The 19409-nt window shown below is 47.1% G+C and overlaps 1 protein-coding gene across 1 annotated transcript in view; it reads right to left on the bottom strand.

Moving 5' to 3' along the window:
* LOC122814137 (testicular spindle-associated protein SHCBP1L-like) overlaps nucleotides 1-19409 on the bottom strand; it is a 1630938-nt gene that overhangs the window by 1569935 nt on the left and 41594 nt on the right. The gene's annotated exons all lie outside the window — the stretch shown is intronic.

Genomic DNA, 19409 nt, shown 5'->3' with positions numbered 1-19409 from the left:
CTATGCTTTTCTGTAAAAAAAAAAAAAAAAAGCATAGTAAATCAGCCGATTTACAAACTCCGATAGTCTGTTTCCTTTTTGAAACAGAATACCGGAGTTTGTACAGTATTTTCCGGACTACCGGAGAATCAGTTTGATTTCCTGATAGTCCGGAAAAAAAACAGAGGGGTGGCAAGCCTATTTGATCCTCGCATCCATCTCAGCCTTTATATTCAAGCTCTATACCTTCTGCTAGCTTGTGGCTACAGCCTATCCCAACATGCACTAGAAACCTTCCCCAGACCTTCTTTGCTCTTAAAGAAAATATTGCATAAAACAATTCAGAGTCAGATGAAGGTCAGAGATTAAAGCAATCCAGTTGTACAGACTCAGTCTTTCAAGAGTAAGAAGGGTCGGGGGAAGGAGGCACACATGGAGCACTATGGTGAGTACATAACTTCTTTATGTGATGTCCTATCTCACACCTTCATTCTTACTAGGTTGGGACAGCGTCCCTAGCATCATTTATCTTGCATGGCTCAAGGAAGAATATTCCTCAGAATCATGGAACCAAAATTAGCTCTGTTCCTAGAGGTCAAATCGACTTTGTAATGAGTGATAAAAGTATGTGGTTTTACCCATGTTGCTGCAGTGCAAATGGTATCAATTGGTAGTCTAGCCAAAAATGCTGAAGAGGTTGTGACGGCTCTTGTAGGAGTGGGCTATAACCCTTCAAGGAAGATCTCTGTTTTGAGACTTACAGATAAATGTTATGCAATCTGAAAGCCATTCTGAAAGCATTACCTTAGAGAACAGGGTACGTCTGAAAAGAAAATAAATAGCTGATCAGATTTTCTCAACTCTTTAGTTCTGTGCAAGTAAAAAGATAGCCGTCTATGTATATCCAGTTGATGTAACGTATTCTACCTTGTTTCGGTAAACTAGGAATATTGGCAAGCTCTATAGTTAGGTTCAAATTTGATTCTGAGAAAACTCAGAGCAAAAAGGAAGGATTTTTGTTCATAAGGACACCCTGTCCCTATGGAAGAGCAAGTAAGGGGGCTTTATAGACAGGGCTTGCAACTCTGACACTCTTCTAGCAGAGGTGACTGCTATCAATAAAATAGTCTTCCGTGTAAAAAAAAAAAAAAAAAAAATTATGTACTCACCATAATGTTCCAAGTGTGTTGTCCATCATCGCCTTCATTTCTTACCAGGAATGGGTTTGGATCCGATCCTTGGATCCGACTCTGCCTTCTAAACAAGCTCAAGGTCTTCCACTAGCTCGTGGCTAAACCCTATCCCAGCATGCACTAGGAAAACTCCCCAGATCTTGTTTGCAGTTGTAATAAGAAAATACAAAATAAAGGTAGTTTGATAAACAGCAACAAAGAAGGTCAGAGAGCAAGGATATCCAACTGCACCAACTCAGTCTCCCAGGAGTAAAAAGGCTGGGGAAAGGAGGGAGGGGTGCAAGAATGAAGGTGAAGATGGACAACACATGAACGTTACGGTGAGTACGTAACTTCTTTATATGTTGTGGCCCTATCTCACCTTCAATCTTACCAGGATGGGAGAGAGTCCCTAGCACCATTTTTCATAGGTGGCTCAAGGGAGAATATTCTTGAGAATCATGGAACCAAAGGAGGCCCTGTTCCTGGAGGCCAAGTTGACTTTGCAGTGAGTGATAAAGGTATGTGGTCTTGCCCATGTTGCAGCAGCACAAATGGTATCTACTGGAAGTCTAGCCATAAAGACGGAAGAGGTTGCAATGGCTCTTGTAGAGTGGGCTTTAACTCTATGGGGAAAATCTCTGTTCTGAGACTTCTAGATTAAGGTTATGCAATCTGAAAGCCATTTCAAAAGTCACTTTAGAAACTGGAGTACCTTTCTTTGAATCTGAAAAGGATATGAATAGTTGGTCAGATTTTCTGAAGCCCTGAAACTTAACTGTCTGTGCACATCCAGTTGGTGTAATTTGTATTCTGCCTTATTCTCGTAATTTGGATAAAAAACTGGACGCTCTATGGATTAGTTCAGATTTGAACATACCTTTGACAAAATGGAAGGGTTTGTTCGTAAGGAGACAGTTTCTGTGGAATAGCAAGTGGGGGGCTTTATTGATAAGGCTTACAGCTCTAACACTCTTCTGGCAGAGGTAATTGCTATCAAGCGAACAGTTTACCCTGTCAACAATTTGAGTTCACAAGATGATGCTGGCTCGGACGGGGGAAAGATTAAACGGAAGACAAAATTTAGGTCCCATGGTGTAAGGAGGGTCTTTGATAGGCTGTCTTAACAAGGTACCTTTAACAAAAACTTCACAGTCTGAAAGACATGATACTGAGGCCTAATTCACCTAAATGGAAACTGGATATTGCTGCTAGCGGAACTAATAGTAGCTACAACTGTGCCTTGATTGAACAGTTTTGCTAGGAATTTTAGTATGGAATTTACTGGGGCAGAAAAAGGGTCAATATGATTATGACTTTATGTTCAACTCGTGAGAGACTTGCTTGGCTACAGACATCTGCATTACAAGCTAAAACTAAGTGAAACTTGCAGTAGTGAATTGTATTTTGTTAAATACAAACTTGCAGTTTTAAAAGTACTGTATTGACATTTTTTTCCTGTTTCCTAATTGTGTTTCTGAACAGCGTGCTGTGTCCCTCTCTCTTTCTCTGCAGTTCTCTACCCACCCTCCCTGTTCTTGTGCTGGTATTAGTGTTGGTGGCTCTGGAATTGCCCGACCCTCCTGTAAGTCTGTATTAGAATACTCCTCCTGGGTCCATCTCATTTGCTCACTTAACTGAGTACAGTGAGATCATATTCTGAGTCTAGTGTTCATACAGAGAGAAGATTTGAGAAGGCCAGCCCACTTAGGTTCTTCCTTCCTGTCTTGTTGCACTGACAAAAAAAATGCACTTTTATTCATTTGCTTTTGCTGTAGTTGTGTTTCCTCCTACTTTATTTTGCTTTTCTTAAAAGTACTCAATTTTATTTATTCTGCTGCATTTATTACAGCTTGGTCGTAGCCTGATTAAATTGTAACTGTTATTCTAAGTCTTTTGGTTTAAGCACTTGGGCTTCATACAGGCTGTTTTACATTAAGAAGGTTTGTGATCTGCACTGTTGTGGCAGGACAGGTAGCTTACATCCTTCTAAGCTGGGAATTGCTGATTGAAGGCCCACTGTCTGCTATCCTAAAAGTGTATTAGTTCTGGCTTAAGCACTTTGGCTTCAGGCCAGTTATTCTACATTAAGAAGGTTTGTGGTCTGCACTCTTGTGGGAGGAGAGGCTGGATTCTGCCCTACTGAGCTGGGAATAGTCACAAGCTTATTGTGACTACTTATTTGAACTGTTTCTTTTTGAAATTGGTGCACCTTGTTGCTGTAGCATAGACCAGATTCAGGCCTGCTGAATCTAGCTTTGTTTGTATAACTTGAAACACTGATCCACGCCATCTTTTTTTGGAGAAGGTTCCCCTGCATCCTAGTAAGCAGGGGTGTGCAGTTAGAACTTGTCTGATTGAAGACTGCTGGAACAGGGCTCAGTTTTGAGCTTTTTTCTGGTTAATTGGGTAACTTGTTTAAATCTGTTCGTTTTTCTATTGTTTATATATATATATATATATCTATATATGGTTCTACCTGACAAACGAAACCCCAAAACACCAACAACGCAATCACCGAAACCACATAACCGACAGTACAAAAACACGAAACCCAACATGCCCGACAACGAAATAACCGACGGTACACAAACATGAAACTGCATACACTGCACACACCACAATCACAACAATCAACAAACAAAACACATTCCCCGTCCAAAAACCACATACACAACACAAGCACACCAAAATCCATACAAACCCACACTAAACCTCACATACACAACTACCTACAACCCTAACCCAAACCCAAACCCTAAGGTCCGTCACTACCGCATACTTACCTGACACGCTCCCTAACCCTAACTCACTTATCCCGCCCCTAACCAAAACACAATCACTACCGCACACTTACCTGACCCGCTCCCTAACCCTAACTCACTTAACCCACCCCTATCCCCACAGACCGTCAATATCCACACTTACCTTACTCGCACCCTAACGTCCGTCACTACTGCATACTTACACAGCCTTTTCCCATGTCGGCATCCTCGGCGTCGGTGCTTTCATCCGTCGGGTCGGTCTTCTGCACTGTCGATCTTCTGGGGCCCGTCGCGTCGGTCTTCTGAAATGTCGATCTTCTGGGGCTCGCGATTTCCGTGTCGATGTTCCGGCGTGTCGTCTAACTGAGGTAGAACCATATATATATATATATATATATATATATTGCACTTTATTCATCTGCTTTTACTGTATTTGTGTTTCTTCCTACTTTATCACTGGGGGCATTGACTACAACTCCGATCTGTGATATATAATTAGAAGTTATGTACCTACCATAACGTTCCATGTTAGTTGTCTTCTTCTCGTCTTCTTTCTTGCTGGATGGGTTCGGAGCCCATCCTCGGCTCCAACTCAGCCTATACTATAGCTCGAGAGCTATTTTTACCGGCTCGAGGCAGCCCTATATCCCACAATACCATGCGTTAACTCCCCAGATCTCGTTGACAGCTAACACATAGTATAGTTTTATTGTTACCAAAAAATAAGCCATTATATGAAAATACGGTCTCCCTGCTGGTAATACTCATGATACGGGTAACCCTGAATAACTATGCATCATGAAAGGGAAGGACTCAGAGACCTTCAAGTCTGTCCAGGCTAAAGGGCAGGAGGGAGGGATGCAAGAAAGAGGGCGAGAAGAAGACAACTAACATGGAACATTATGGTAGGTACATAACTTCTTAATGTTAAGTTGTCATTCTCGCCTTTATTCTTGCTGGATGGGACAGCGTCCCTAGCACCTTGGTTCTGGGTGGTTCAACAGAACAGACTCCTGAGTACGGTGGAACCAAAGTCATCTCTATTTCTGGAAGCTATATCAAGTTTGTAATGGGTAATAAAAGTATGTTGAGAAGCCCATGTAGCTGCTGCACAAATGGCATCTAATGGTAACCTTGCTTGAAAGGCTGTTGAGGTTGACAGTGCCCTGGCTGAATGAGCCTTGGGTCTTGAAGGAAGTTGTGTGTGTCTCAACTCTTAGACAAAAATAATGATGGATGCTAACCATCTGGAAAGAGTTACCTTTGATACTGGAAGTCCTTTCTTTCTTTCAGCATAAGAGAGGAAGAGTTGTTCTGACTTTCTGAATTGTTTTGTCCTGTCTAGATAATACCGCAGTTGACGACGAACATCCAAGGAATGTAGTTTCTGTTCAGCCCTGTTTGAATAATTGGGGAAGTCAATAGTGTGGTTCAGATTTGATTCAGAAGAAATTTTTGGTAGAAAGGAAGGATTCGTTCTGAGAGCTACCCTGTCTTTATGAAAAACCAAATAAGGGGGACGGACAGACAAGGCCTGAAGTTCCGACACCCTTCTGGCAGATGTTATAGCCACCAAAAACAGAGTTTTCCAAGAGAGAAGCTTGAGGGAACAAGATGCTGCAGGCTCAAAGGGAGGGAGAATTAATGAAGTTAACACTAAATTTAGATCCCATTGTGGAGGAGGATCCCTAATGGGAGGTCTGGGCAAGAAGATGCTCTTGAGGAACGCTTTACAGAGTTTATGGGACATATTGGTTTCTGAGAGCCCTACATGAAAATTGGCAATGGCCGCTAGTTGTACTCTGATAGTGGCCGACGACAACCCTGAATGAAAAATCTCCGCCAGAAAATCTAGAACTTTATGAATTGGTGCATTAAAAGGATCTAAGGACCTAGCTTCTTCCCAGAACGAAAAACGCTTCCATTTACTCGCATAAGTCTTCCTAGTATTGGACTTATGGGAGGCAAGAATGATATCACGGACAGGAAGAGAAATAAAGGGAAGCCTGGCTATAGTTGGAAGTGGAGCAACCAAGCTGTGAGGTTGAGGGACTGAAGAGACTGGTGCAGCTTGCCCGTCAGATGGGTCAAAAGGTCTGGAAATGGTTCCAGATGCCAGGGCTGTTCCAGTAGATAACGGTGCAGGAACGGAAACCATACTTGTCGAGGCCAGTACTGAGCAATGAGGATCATTTTGGATCTGAATGCGGTTGCTTTCTGAATTAACTGCGGAATCAACGGAAAAGGGGGAAAAGCGTATAGAAGACCCCGAGGCCAATCGTGGACAAGAGCGTCTCTGTTGGGGGGGGGGGGGGGCCTGGTAGAGGGAAGAGTGTGAAGTCGAGGCACTTGCTGTTTTGAGGTGTTGCGAAAAGGTCGCAGCAAGGCTGGCCCCACTTCTGGAAAATTCTCTCTGCTACCGCTTGATTTAGAGACCACTAGTGAGGCATGAGAATTGTTCTGCTCAGTCTGTCCGCTATGATGTTGGACCTCCCGGGGATGTGCGTTGCTATCAGAAACCCTTGAGAGGAGATCGCCCACTGCCAAAGTCTGAGTGCTTCTCGACATAGGGGTAGGACTTTGTTCCGCCCTGCTTATGTACCACACTACAGACACATTGTCCGTTTGAACTGCTATAGTCCCCATGGGAAGAGAGTCCTGAAGGGCTTGCAACAATAAAATCACTGCTCTCATCTCCAGGACATTTATGTGCAGGTGGCATTCTAATTGTTGCCATGTGCCCTGGACAGTCCTGCCCTGATAGTGCCCCCCCCCCCCCGATCAGGGAGGCATCCGTTGTCATCGTGGCAACTGGCGGGGAAGAACAAAGGGTCTGCCCTGAAGAAGTTGAGGGGAGACCATCCACCAGGAGAGGTGTTTTTTGCAAGTTGGGGTTACCAAAATGTTGAGAGTCATTGGGAGCGGTTGATAGGACCACTGAGAAAAAAGCATCCAGTGGAGAATTCTCATGTGGAAGTGGGCTAAGGGGAGAAGGAGAATCGCCGCTGCCATGAGGCCTAATGTTTTCAGTACTAACTTGACTTGAATTCTGTTGGACTGAAACAGTAACTGACCACTCCGCCGTATGTCTGTCACTCTCTGAGGTGGTAATGTTGCAGACATTTCTGTGGTGTTTAACACGGCACCTATGAAGTTTATACATTGACAAGGCGACAAGGAGGATTTTGCGAAATTTATGGAAATACCTAGTTTGTTGCAAATGCGAATGGTGTAATCCCTGGCTATGATAAGATGCTGATTGGTGGTAGCGGTAATGAGCCAGTCATCTAAGTATGGAAACACCTGGAATCCTTTTTGTCTCAGGTGAGCCATGACCACTGCCAAACATTTGGTGAAAACCCGGGGGGCTGTGGTGAGACCAAAGGGCAGGGGCTCTGAATTGGTAATGACTGGCTCCCAGCCGGAAGCGGAGAAACCTCCTGGAGTGCCTGTGTATCTTTACATGATAGTACGCGTCCTGAAGGTCTAACGAGCACATCCAGTTGTCTCTGCCCAAGAAGGGCAGAATGGACTGCAGCGTTACCATCCGAAATTTTGTCTTCTGCACAGACTTGTTCAGTCTGCTGAGGTCCAAAACAGGTCTCCAGTCTCCTGTCTTTTTGGGTACCAAAAAGAACCTGGAGTAGATTCCGGATCCTAGCTGGTCTGCTGGGACTGTCTGGATGACTCTTTTTTCTAACAGCTTTTTTATCTCTAGCTGTGCCTGACCCCTTTGTCAGGGTGGTACGTCTGGGAGGGGTCTTGGCGGTTGGATCAGAGGGGAAAATGGGATTTTGTAACCCTCAGATATGATCGACTGTACCCATTTGTCTTGAGAGAGGGATTGCCAGGCTTCCGGTTACAGAGATAATCTTCCCCCGACTGCCTCCGAAGGTGGACAGTCGGGCAGCTTCTCAGGGATGCTGAAAGGGTTGGTCAGGGAAGGATTCCCTGGAACCCTGGTTCTGTGGACCCCCTCTGCCCCTGGGGCGGCGTCTATTATTGTTCCCCCCTCTGCCTCTGGGGGGAAGTTCACTACGAGCGGCAGGCGCGACTCCCTGTGGTTTGCAGAACCACATCTTTCCACCCTTCTGACCTTTAGGGTATGGCCTAGATGGTGTGGAAAAGTGGACTCCCACGGCAGAGAGAGTCTTACCATCTTGCTCGCACCTGGTGAGGGTATTCTTCACCTGAGGTCCAAACAACTCTGAACCATCAAAGGGGGTTGTTGGTGAAGGACACCTTGAAGGGATCAGCAAAATTACAGAGTCGCATCCAGGTGTGATGTCTCAACGCAACACCTGTGCCTGCGGCCCTACTCGCTCCATCAGCAATGGAATTCAGGATAGCCAGCTGGGAGTTAATCTTGTCCTGATACCCTGCAACAGAAGGATCCTGTTTGGTTTCACCCAGTTCTTTGAGCAAATCTCTCTGAAGGCAGGAGAAATGACAAATAGTTCAGCGACCGCATGGCAAAGGTCACTGAAGCAAATGTCCGCTTACCGTACCTGTCCATAGTCGTGGACTCTTTATTAGGAGGATGAACAGGTACAGAAGGATCAGCTAATTCCTTCTTAGTGGTGGCTGCTACCACCATAGCATCTACCGAGACACCTTTGGTCAGAAATGGTTTGTCTACCGGAGCAGAAATAAATTTAGAAGGCCTCCTAGGGGTAGGTTCCACCGAGTCAGGAGCCGCCCATGCCTTTCTGGCCACTATGTCCATCAGTGGGTCAAAAGGAGGGGACACCCAGGAGGTGGAAGGGCAAGATCCAAAAGCGTCAAGGTAAACCGACTCGTCCTCGGAAGGTTTGCGGGTGGACCAATTTCCCCTACGTCTCAGAATTTCTAGGATGTCTGAAAATGAGACATCCTCAGAGGGGGATCTTGGGGAACCCTCTGACTCATCCAAGTCGGTGTCAGAAGTGACACACTCAGGGGAGTCTACATGCTTCCTCTTGCACTTTCTTTTCCTAGGGGGTTCCCCTGAAGCATCAGGGGAGGCCTCGGACGAAGAAGAGACACCCAAAGTGGGTACCTGAAACTTTGGATCTCTGGTATTGGTTGCAAGAGGATGGCCAGAGACTGTAACAGGCACTGTAGAGGGAGGAGCTGAAGGAACCAACCTTGGAGCAGACACCGGATCTAGCACGCTCCTCATCACCTCAAAGGCTCCCCTATGATGCACAGAAGAAAGTCCTGGTTCCAAGGATACCAGGACTGCTCCCGGCACCAACAGAGAAGGCTCCGAGGCTGATGTCGGGGCCGAACTAACCAGTGCCGACGCTCCGAGAGGGAGAACGGGGTCGGACAAGGGTCCGATGCCACTCGCCCCCTCTGAGCCGAAGAGGGAGTCTCGGCGCCCGGATCCCTCCACGGATGGTGCCAATGAAGAGATTGGAGCCGACGACACCGGGGCCGAAGGTGGCAGTATCGGCTCCGACATGGGCAAGGTCCCGGTTCCGACAAACTCTGGCTCCGAACTCAGCTGAGTCGGAGGAGAAATCAAAATTGGTACAGAAGGAGCCACAGTCTGGTGAGATGGGCTTTGGAGCATTTGGGCCAGTGCCTGAGACTTGAGGAGTCTGCTAACCACCCTCTCAAGGTCATGGTCAGAAAGCCTGGAAGACCTGGAGGAATGAGTCCTATGGCTCCGCTCCGACAGTAAGGGCGATCCTGGAGCCGAATGGACAGATTCTATGGAGGGTGACCTAGAGTGCTTGCGCACTGTTGTCGGCTCCGATAAGGGTTTCAGAGCGGAAGGAGTCTTGCTCGCATCGGCTCCGACTCGAGCCGATGTGGAAGCAGTATCAGTTCCGCCAGCTGGAGCCGAGGGTTAGGCGGGCTTGGAAGGCTTCCCTGAGCTGGACTTAGCTGGGGAATCTTCAGGCTTTAATAAGCCCCTCAAGATCAATTTATTGCGACGCTCCTGCAGGACTCTTGGGCTAAAACCGTGGCAAATGGAACAAGAGTCCTGCAGGTGCAAGGGTCCTAAACAATAAACACAAGAAGTGTGACCGTCTGTCAGAGACATTTTCTGACAGCACGTGTCACACTTCTTGAACCCTGAAACCTTTGTGTCCTTAGACATAATAATAGGACACTAACAACTAGTAGTCAGCACGCACACTCTCACTCAACCCTTTAAAGAAAGAGGCCAAACTAGAGGCTAAGCTCTCTCAACCAAAGACTGGATCAGACAGTCGAGAGAAGAAGGGAAATACTTGCATCACACCACCAGTCTTACATAGATCCATTAAACCAGTACCGGCAAAAAACACACAAAAATACATGAAAACATACTCAGTGGCTCTAAATAAAAAATCTGCGAAACCAACAGAGACCTCCAAAGCAAACATCCAACCAACCTCCACCCCCCCCAACACAAACCATGAAACACATACTTCACAAAACCAGTATGCCATGCAATCACAGCCCTTAAGGAAAAATAACATAACGAACATACTAGTAATAGGTGACTCTATAGTCAGGCACACTGATGTCCCACTCACTAGGCTGAATAAGGAGAAGGTTACTTTTAGCTGCCTGTCTGGTGCCAGGATCAGCCACATAACACAAGCACTCAGGTCACTCCAGAACAAGTACAAATTTGACTCTGTCATTGTCCATGTTGGTGTGAATGACCTGAGCAGTACCTCCCTGGACTACATGAAGAGAGACATGGAAGAGTTCTCTGATCATGTAAGCCCAGGCTGTTATGAACCTGACCACAAGCAGCATCCTGCCCTCACCAAGAATGATACCACGGTATAAAGAAAAAACTTTCAATTTCAACAATTGGCTAAGTTTCTTGTGTCATTCAATGGGGATCCAGTGTCTGTCTGCCTGGGATGACATGCTCGACAAGCCACATTGCTTCGCTAGAGTTGGCTTGCACCCGTCACCCTTAGGCTTTCGAATACTTGCCAATGCTCTTGCCACTCCCATAGTGCCTTTTTTAGGCAAGGCTCAAAAGACAAACCCACCGCCGTAATAGCACAAGTAACAAAAAACTGAGGGTGATGCTACTCAATGCCAGAAGTCTAAACCTCAAAATGCATGCACTCGAGGCACTCCTCAGTATGGAGAAAATCGATATATGTGCAGTAACAGAAACCTGGTTTAAGGCTCCAGAGAGCACACCAGCACTACCAGGTTACAACTCATACCCTACATTTCGGCCACAGAACCCAAACGGAAATACAAAAGGCAGGGGCATATCCATATTCATCAAGGATACCCACACCTCCAGGTTAGTGGCACAGCACGATGCATCAGAGATCATCCACGTGCAAACAATGGGCAAAACTGCAATTCAAATTGTAGCTTGCTACAGATCACCCACCATGTCCCAGGACCCCCATTCCGCTTTTCTGGAAACACTGGGAAACAAAGGTCCTACGAAACACCCTAATATTGGGCGATTTCAATTACCCAAACATTAACTGGGAGAACTACTCAAGTACTAACTCCTTTGCCCAACTTTTCTTAGAATTTATACACTCCGCCCTGGTTCAACTGGTCAACACTCCCACCAGAGGTGACAACATATTGGACCTGCTCATCACCCACATGGGCGACCGGTGTTCCACTCCAGAGGCCAACCCCTTGCTGGTTAGATCAGACCATAAACAAATCCCGCTGGATATCCATATTCCACCCCCTCCCCCGGACAGGAAAGCCACCATGAAAGACTTTTCAAAAGCAAACTTCACGTTACTTAAGACCAAGGTGGAAAGTTTCAAAGCCCCCATGCTGAAGAATAACACTGTCCAAGCTGCAAAATCCTTTACTAATGCATTCTATGGGCTGCTACAAGAATGCATGGATTGTGCCATCCCAAGCAAAACCAAGACTCGCTCCTCCAAAAAAAGGAAACCAGTCTGGTGGAATCCTGCCATAAACAAGCTATACAATAGGAGGAAACTAGTACAGAAGAGAGTAAAATCCCAAGAAGGGAAAACATCCCTGATCAATATCAGCAAGAAACTACGATCCCTCATAAAATCATCCAAGGAGAGCTTTGAAAGAAAAACTGCCAAGGACTCCAAAGATAACCACAAGGCATTCTTTAGCTAGGTCAAGAATCTAAGTGGCAATGCTCAGATCTGCTCGGAGTTAATGCAGAATGGCACAAAATACACTGAACCGACCGATATCACCAACATCCTGGCAGACAGGTTCAGAGCAAACTTCATCCCCATCTCACCCCCAAAAGGACCCATAACCATACCCGAATATAGAGTCCCTGAAATCACAGACACTCAGGTTAAAACAGCTCTCTCCAAAGCCAAAAACTCAGCATCAATGGGACCGGACAGTGTCTCAGGCTGCATCCTACACGAGCTCAAAGACGAACGAACCCCTCATCTAAACAAACTGTTCAAACTCAGCCTCTCCACAGGCTACATACTCAGAGTGGCGCACAGCAACTGTTATCCCGGTCCACAAAGGTGGAGCCACAACAGACCCTGGGAACTATCGCCCTATAAGCCTAACTAGCTTGGTCTGCAAGGCTATGGAGCACATCATCATGGAACTCATTAACAGAGACATTGGGAACCTCCAAACAATGGACCCTACCCAGTTTGGCTTTAAGGGCAGATCATGCCTCCTAAACCTGGTGGACTTTGACACAGTTACCAAGGCTATGGACGAGGGAAAGGTGGCACACACAGCCTACCTAGACCTTGCTGAGGCCTTCGACACCACTCCTCATTCTGGTATTATAGACAAGCTCACTAGCCAGAACATAAACCCCTATGTCACAGGATGGGTTGCCAACTGGCTCACAGACAGAACCCACATGGTGACAGTTGCGGGAGCTAGGTCAGTCTCTAAACCGGTTACAAGTGGTGTTCCCCAGGGCTCGGTCCTGGGACCCCTCCTGTTCGGCATATACTTCTCAGAGGTACAGGCAAGCACAGGAGGACTATGGCTGACCAAGTTTTCAGACGACTGTAAACTAGGGGCTATAACTGACTCTCCGGCTGACACAGACATAATCCAAAAGGGTCTCACTGAGACGGATACCTGGTGTCAAAATCATGGCCTCAAGCTAAATGACAAAAAGGTGCATAGTCATCCCCTTTGGAAAAAACAAAGTACCCACAAACTACCACATAGGTGGCAGTCCCCTAAATACGGAAGACGTAATAAGGGATCTGGGGACCCAAATATATAGTAATCTCACCTTTGATAATCACATTGCCACAGTGGTTAGAAAATCCTTCTATGTGGCTCACCTAATCACAAAAGGGTTTGCATCCAGATCAAAAGAGGTCATTGTGCCCCTCTACTCATCACTCACCAGACCCATCTTAGAGTACAATGCTTGATTTGGGATGTACCTTACAAGACACCTGCAACAGCTGGAAAGACCACAGAAGTACCTCACCAAGAGGATCAATGGCCTCAAACAGATGCCCTATGCAGCTCGACTGAAGAAACTCCAGTTGTACTCGGTTGCATACCGCCTACTCAGAGGTGATCTCTGCCTGACATACAAGGCCATGTCCAACCCAGAATTGATTGACATGCTCCACCTAAAGAAAACCTTATCCCCTCAAGCCACACGCTCTAGGGATCTAAACCTTACCACAACAATAAATAGGATGTGCTGGAGGGATAAATTCCTGTCCTAGAGACTTCCCATGCTTTGGAACAAGATCCCAATCTAGATTTGGCAGAGCTCCTCGCCAACACTCTTCAAAAGAAACCCTGACGAGTGGCTGGGAATAAAGAAGTTATGTACCTACCATAACGTTCCATGTTAGTTGTCTTCATCTCGCCTTCTTACTGGTTGGGATCGGAGCCAATCCTCGGCTCTGACTCGGCCATCTTCTATAGCTCGAGAGCTGTTTACTGGCTCGAGGCTACCCCTTATCCCATGATGCCTAGCGCTAGCTACCCAGATCTCGTTTGCAATAGCTAACCCCAAACATAGCCAAAGAATCAACTTGTCTAAATTAACAGGTTGAGCATACCTGTCATACTCTCTAAGTCAGTAGAGGAAACAACCCAGAGAACACTCAGCCAGTGAAACCAAAACTCCTCTCGATCCAACAGGACAGGGGGACAGAGGGTGGGACGCAAGAAAGAAGGCGAGATGAAGACAACTAACATGGAACGTTATGGTAGGTACATAACTTCTTTATATTAAGTTGTCTATCTCACCTTCGTTCTTGCTGGTTGGGACAACATCCCTAGCACCTAAAATCCTGGGCGGCTCATTGGAACAGACTCTTCAGAACAATGGAACCAAAGTCAGCTCTGCTCCTGGAGACCATATCTAGCTTGTAATGAGAAATAAAGGTATGAGGATTTGCCCATGTGGCAGCTGCACAAATAGAATCCATGGGCAACCTAGACTGGAAGGCTACAGAGGTGGCCAAAGCCCTAGTAGAATGACCTTTAGGTTTGATAGGTAACTCTGTTTCTCAATTGATAAATGAAGGTAATAATGTGAGACAACCACCTGGATAAGGTCAATTTGGAAACTGGGAGACCTTGTTTGCCTAGAGCATAGGAAAGGAATAGTTGGTCCGACTTCCTTGTATCCTTGGTCCTATGCAGGTAAAAACGCAATTGAACATCCAAAAGGTGAAATTTGTATTCTGCCTTGGTGTGGTTACGGAAAAACACAGGAAGGTCTACAGATTGGTTTAAATTATTTTTTGAGCAGACTTTCGGAAGGAAAGATGGATTATTCCTCAGAGCAACCCTGTCCTTATGAAAAACCAAGTATGGAGGACGAACACATAGAGACTAAAGTTCAGAGATGCGTCTGGCTGATGTAATAGCTACCAGAAAGAGTGTTTTCCAAGATAGAAATTTAATTGAGCAGGACGCTGCAGGTTCAAAGGGGGGCATTATTAAAGAGGTTAGTACCAAATTAAGGTCCCAAGGAGGAGGGTGATCTCTCACTGGAGGTCTAAGGAGAGTAGTCCCTCTTAGAAAGGCTTTACAGAGCTTATGAGACATGTTTGAATTAGACAACCCAACATGAAAGTTAAAAGTGGCCACCAATTGAACCCTGATTGTAGCAGAAGCAGACCCAGAATGAAAGAGTTGTGCTAGGAATTCCAAAATTTCGTGGACTGGGGCTGTAAAAGGATCTATGCTCCTAGCCTCTACCCAACAAGAAAAACGTTTCCATTTACTAGCATAAGTTTTTCTAGTCGTGGACTTGAGAGGACACAATAATCTCACGCACAGCCGGGGAAATGCTAGGAAGCCTGGCTAGGGTTGGAAGTGGAGCAACCAAGCTGTGAGCTGGAGTGTTTGGAGGGATTGATGCAACCCGCCTGATTGATGAATCAGTAGGTCTGGAATTGCATCCAGAGTCCAGGGCTGCTCGAGAAGGTAATGATGCAGGAACAGAAACCATACCTGTCGAGGCCAGTAGGGGGCAATGAGGATCATTTTGCAATCCAACGATATAGCTTTCTGTATGAGCTTCGGTATCAGGGGAAATGGAGGGAAGGCATAAGGGAGTCCCTGAGGCCAATCGTGGAGTACAGCGTCTCTGGGAGAGTGACCTGGAAGCGGAAGAAGGGAGAAGTAGTTGCTGCATTTGCTGTTGAAGGGGGTGTCAAAAAGATCGCAGCAAGGCTGTCCCCATTTGCGGAAGATCAGATCCACAACTACCCGATTCAGAGACCACTCGTGAGGCATGAGAATAGCTCTGCTGAGCCTGTCTGCTATGACGTTGGACCTACCAGGGATGTGCGTCGCAATCAGAAATCGTTGGGAGAAAATCGCCCACTGCCAGAGTCTGAGTGCTTCTCGACATAGGGGATAGGCCCTGGTTTCGCCCTGCTTGTTGATGTACCACACCACTGACATGTTGTCCATTTGAATTGCAATGGTCCCAGAAGGGAAGAGAGTCCTGAAGAGCTTGCAACGCTAGCAGCACGCCTCTCATTTCTGGGACGTTTATATGTAGATGGTACTCGTGAGGCTGCCAAGTGCCTTGGACTGTCCTGCCCTGATAACATCCCCCACACCCTATCAGGGAGGCATCTGTGGTCACTGTGGCAACTGGAGGGGGCTGAATGGTCTGCCCTGAAACACTAGTGGGGAGACCATCCACCAGGAAAGGCGCCTTTTGCATGCTTCTGTAATCATGATCATATGAGACATGGGCAGCTGTTGGAAGAACCACTGTGTGAACAGAAGCCACTGAGGGATCCTCATGTGAAAGTGGGCCAAGGGGATTAGAAGATTTGCCGCTGCCATGGAACCCAGAGTTTGAAGGATGAACCTGACTTGGATCTTTTTGCTCTGCATTAGAATTTGAACTTGCTGGCGAATTGCGGACACCCTGTCTGGTGGTAGCCTTGTGGATATGTTCCTTGTGTCTAAGTCTGCTCCTATATAGGTGATAGATTGACAGGGCAACAAGGCAGATTTTTCGAAGTTTATTGTGATGCCTAGCTGGGAGCAGATTGTGATTGTGTAATCCCTGGCTTGCAGAAGTTGATGCCTGGTAGTAGCAGTGAGGAGCCAGTTGTCTAGGTATGGAAACACCTGGAATCCTCGACATCTCAGGTGAGCCATGATGACTGCCATACACCTGGTGAACACCCTGGGGGCTGTGGTGAGACCAAAGGGCAAAGCTCTGAACTGGTAATGACTGGTTCCCAGCCGGAAGTGAAGGAATCTCCTGCAGCACCTGTCCATTTTGATGTGATAGTACACATCCTGAAGATCTATGGAGCACATCCAATTGTCCTGACCCAAAAAGAGTAGAATGGACTGCAGCTTGACCATCTGAAACTTTGTTCTTTGAACAGACTTGTTTAGTCTGCTGAGATCCAGAATCGGTCTCGATTCCCCTGTCTTTTTTTGGTACCAAAAAGAACCTTGAGTAAGTTCCGGATCCGTGTTGGTCTGCCGGGACTTCCTGGATGACTTTTTTCTAGCAGTTTTGAAACTTCCATGACTGCTTGGTCCCTCAGATTGGGTGGAACATCTGGAAGGGATTTGCTTGAAGGTAAAGGGGGTTGAGCGAAGGGAATTTTGTAACCTCTGGATATAATTGACCGTACCCATTTGTCTTGCGTTAAATTTTGCCAGGCTTTTGGGCACACAGAAAGTCTTCCCCCGACTGCCTCCAGAGGCGTACAGCCGGGCAACCCTTCAGGGATGTTGAAAGGGCTTCTCAGAGAAAGATTGTTGCCCTGGTTCTGCGGACCCCCTCTGCCACGAGGGCGGCGTCTGTTGTTGTTTCCCCCTCTGCCCCTGGAGGAAAAAATCACTACGTATGTCAAGCGAGACTCTTGGGGATTTTCAGAACCACATTTTACCACTCTTCTGACCCTTGGGGTATGGTTTGGAAGGAGTGGAAAAATGGACTCCCACAGCAGAGAGAGTCTTGCCTTCTTGCTCACACCTAGTCAACGTGTCTTTCACCTGTGATCCAAAAAGAAAGGAACCGTCAAAGGGGGTGTTGGTGAATGACACTAAAGGGTTCCGCAAAATTCCACAGCCGCATCCAGGCATGTCTCCTCAGGGCAACACCCGTACCTGCGGCTCTACTCACACCATCGGCTGCATAGGAAATGAGCCTCATGGTGGAGTTGACTACAGAATTAAGGGTTGCCAGCTGGTAAGCCACTTCAGCTTGAGCCCCCTCAGCTGATTGATCTTGAAGGGCATCTCCGAGCTCTTTAAGGAGATCCCTCTGAAGCCGGGTAAAATGGCATAAGTAGATCAGTGACATCATAGAAAAGGTCGTTGAAGCAAACATTTGCTTCCCATATCTGTCCATGGTCCTAGACTCCTTGTTAGAAGGATGGACAAATGAAAAAGTTTCCGCTAACTCCTTTATTGTAGCTGCTGCTACCACCATGGCATCCATAGGAACACCTTTGGTAAGGAACTGCTTATCATGGGGTGCAGTGATAAACTTTCCAGGTCTCCCCGGGGTTGGTTCCACTGTATCCGGGGCTGACCAAGCCTTTCGAGACACCACTGACATAAGTGGATCGAAAGGCAGAGAAACCCAGGAGGTGGAAGGTCGGGAACCGAACCCATCCAGGAATACAGACTCATCCTCAGTAGGGGTTGGGGGATTCCAGTTCCCCCTCTGCTTAAGCATTTCGAGGATGTCCGAAAAGGAAACATCTTCAGAGGGAGATCTCGGGGGACCCTTCTGAGTCATCTAAGTCAGCATCAGAAGTGAGACTCAGGGGAGTCCATGTGCTTCCTCTTGCACTTCTTACGAGGGAGCACCTCTGAATGATCAGGGGAGGCCTTGGAAGAAGAGGAAACACCCAATGGGGTGCCCTGGAGTGCCGGTTCCCCACGCTTGGGGTCTAGAGGAGAAGCAGAGGTTGGCACAGGCACTACAGGGTAAGGAGCCGATGGGGCCGATAGTGGAGCTGACTCACTGGCCAGCACACTCCTCATGACATCGAAGGCATCCCTTCCACGATGCAGAGAAGTCTCCGACTCAGAGGAAACCAGAATCCTCCTCCGCACCGAGGGAGACGGCTCCGAGGCCGATCTAGGAGCAGAGCTCACCTGCGCCGAAGCTCCGAGAGGGAGAACGGGGTCGGACAAGGCTCCGATGCCACTCGCCCCCTCGGAGCCGACGAGGGAGCCCCGGTGCCCAGATCCCTCAACGGATGGCACCATTGAGGGAATCTGAGCAGACGATGGAACCGAAGGAGAAAGAGTTATTGGAGCCGACGGTTCCACTACTCGAACCCCACCAAACTCCAGCTCTGAGCTCAATGGAGTCGAAGGAGGAACATCAATGTAAGTGGATGGAGCAGCCACCTGTTGAGGTGGGCTGGACAACATCTTGGCAAGTGCCTGCGACTTAAGCAACCTACTGACCCACTCTCTCCACATCGTGATCGGAGAGCCTAGAGGATCAAGTGGAGTGAGAAGATCTGTGACTGCGCTCGCTCTGAAGCAGGGGAGACCGAGGAGCTGAATGAATAGATTCCAAAGAGGGAGACCTCAGCCTCTGGTGGCTCTGCGATGGTAGTTTCTGATGGGGCCGAGGGGGAGATAGTCTTATCGGTTCCGGACGGAACCGAAGTAGTAGGCAGAGTATGAACCAGAGCCGGCTCCACACTTGGAGCCGACAGTTTGGAAGATTTTAGGGATTTCACAGGCTGAGTCTTGGCCAGTGAATCCTGGGGCTTTAAAAGACCCCCAAGAATAAGCTTATTCTTACACTCCTGAAGAACTCTTGGACTAAATGCATAGCAAAGAGTCCTACAGGTGCACAGCACCTAAGCAAGACGCAAGAAGTGTGCCCATCTATCATAGACATTTTCTGACAGCACGAGTCACACTTCTTGAACCCAGACACCTTGGATTCTTTAGACATCCTGAAAAGCAAAAAGACAACAATTGCTAATAAACAGTATACAGTCTACAGAAAAACACAAAGCACAGTATAATACAGACTAAAGTTTTTTTTAGGAAGCCTCAAACTCAAATGGCTGGCCTAACAAGAAGATATAAGGAAAGC

Source organism: Protopterus annectens, chromosome 10.part0 (genome assembly GCF_019279795.1).
Source record: "Protopterus annectens isolate FY-2018-M chromosome 10.part0, PAN1.0, whole genome shotgun sequence".
Classification (NCBI taxonomy): Eukaryota; Metazoa; Chordata; order Ceratodontiformes; family Protopteridae; genus Protopterus; species Protopterus annectens.
Note: the sequence above shows the minus strand (reverse complement) of the source record. Positions and strands in the feature narration are given on the sequence as shown.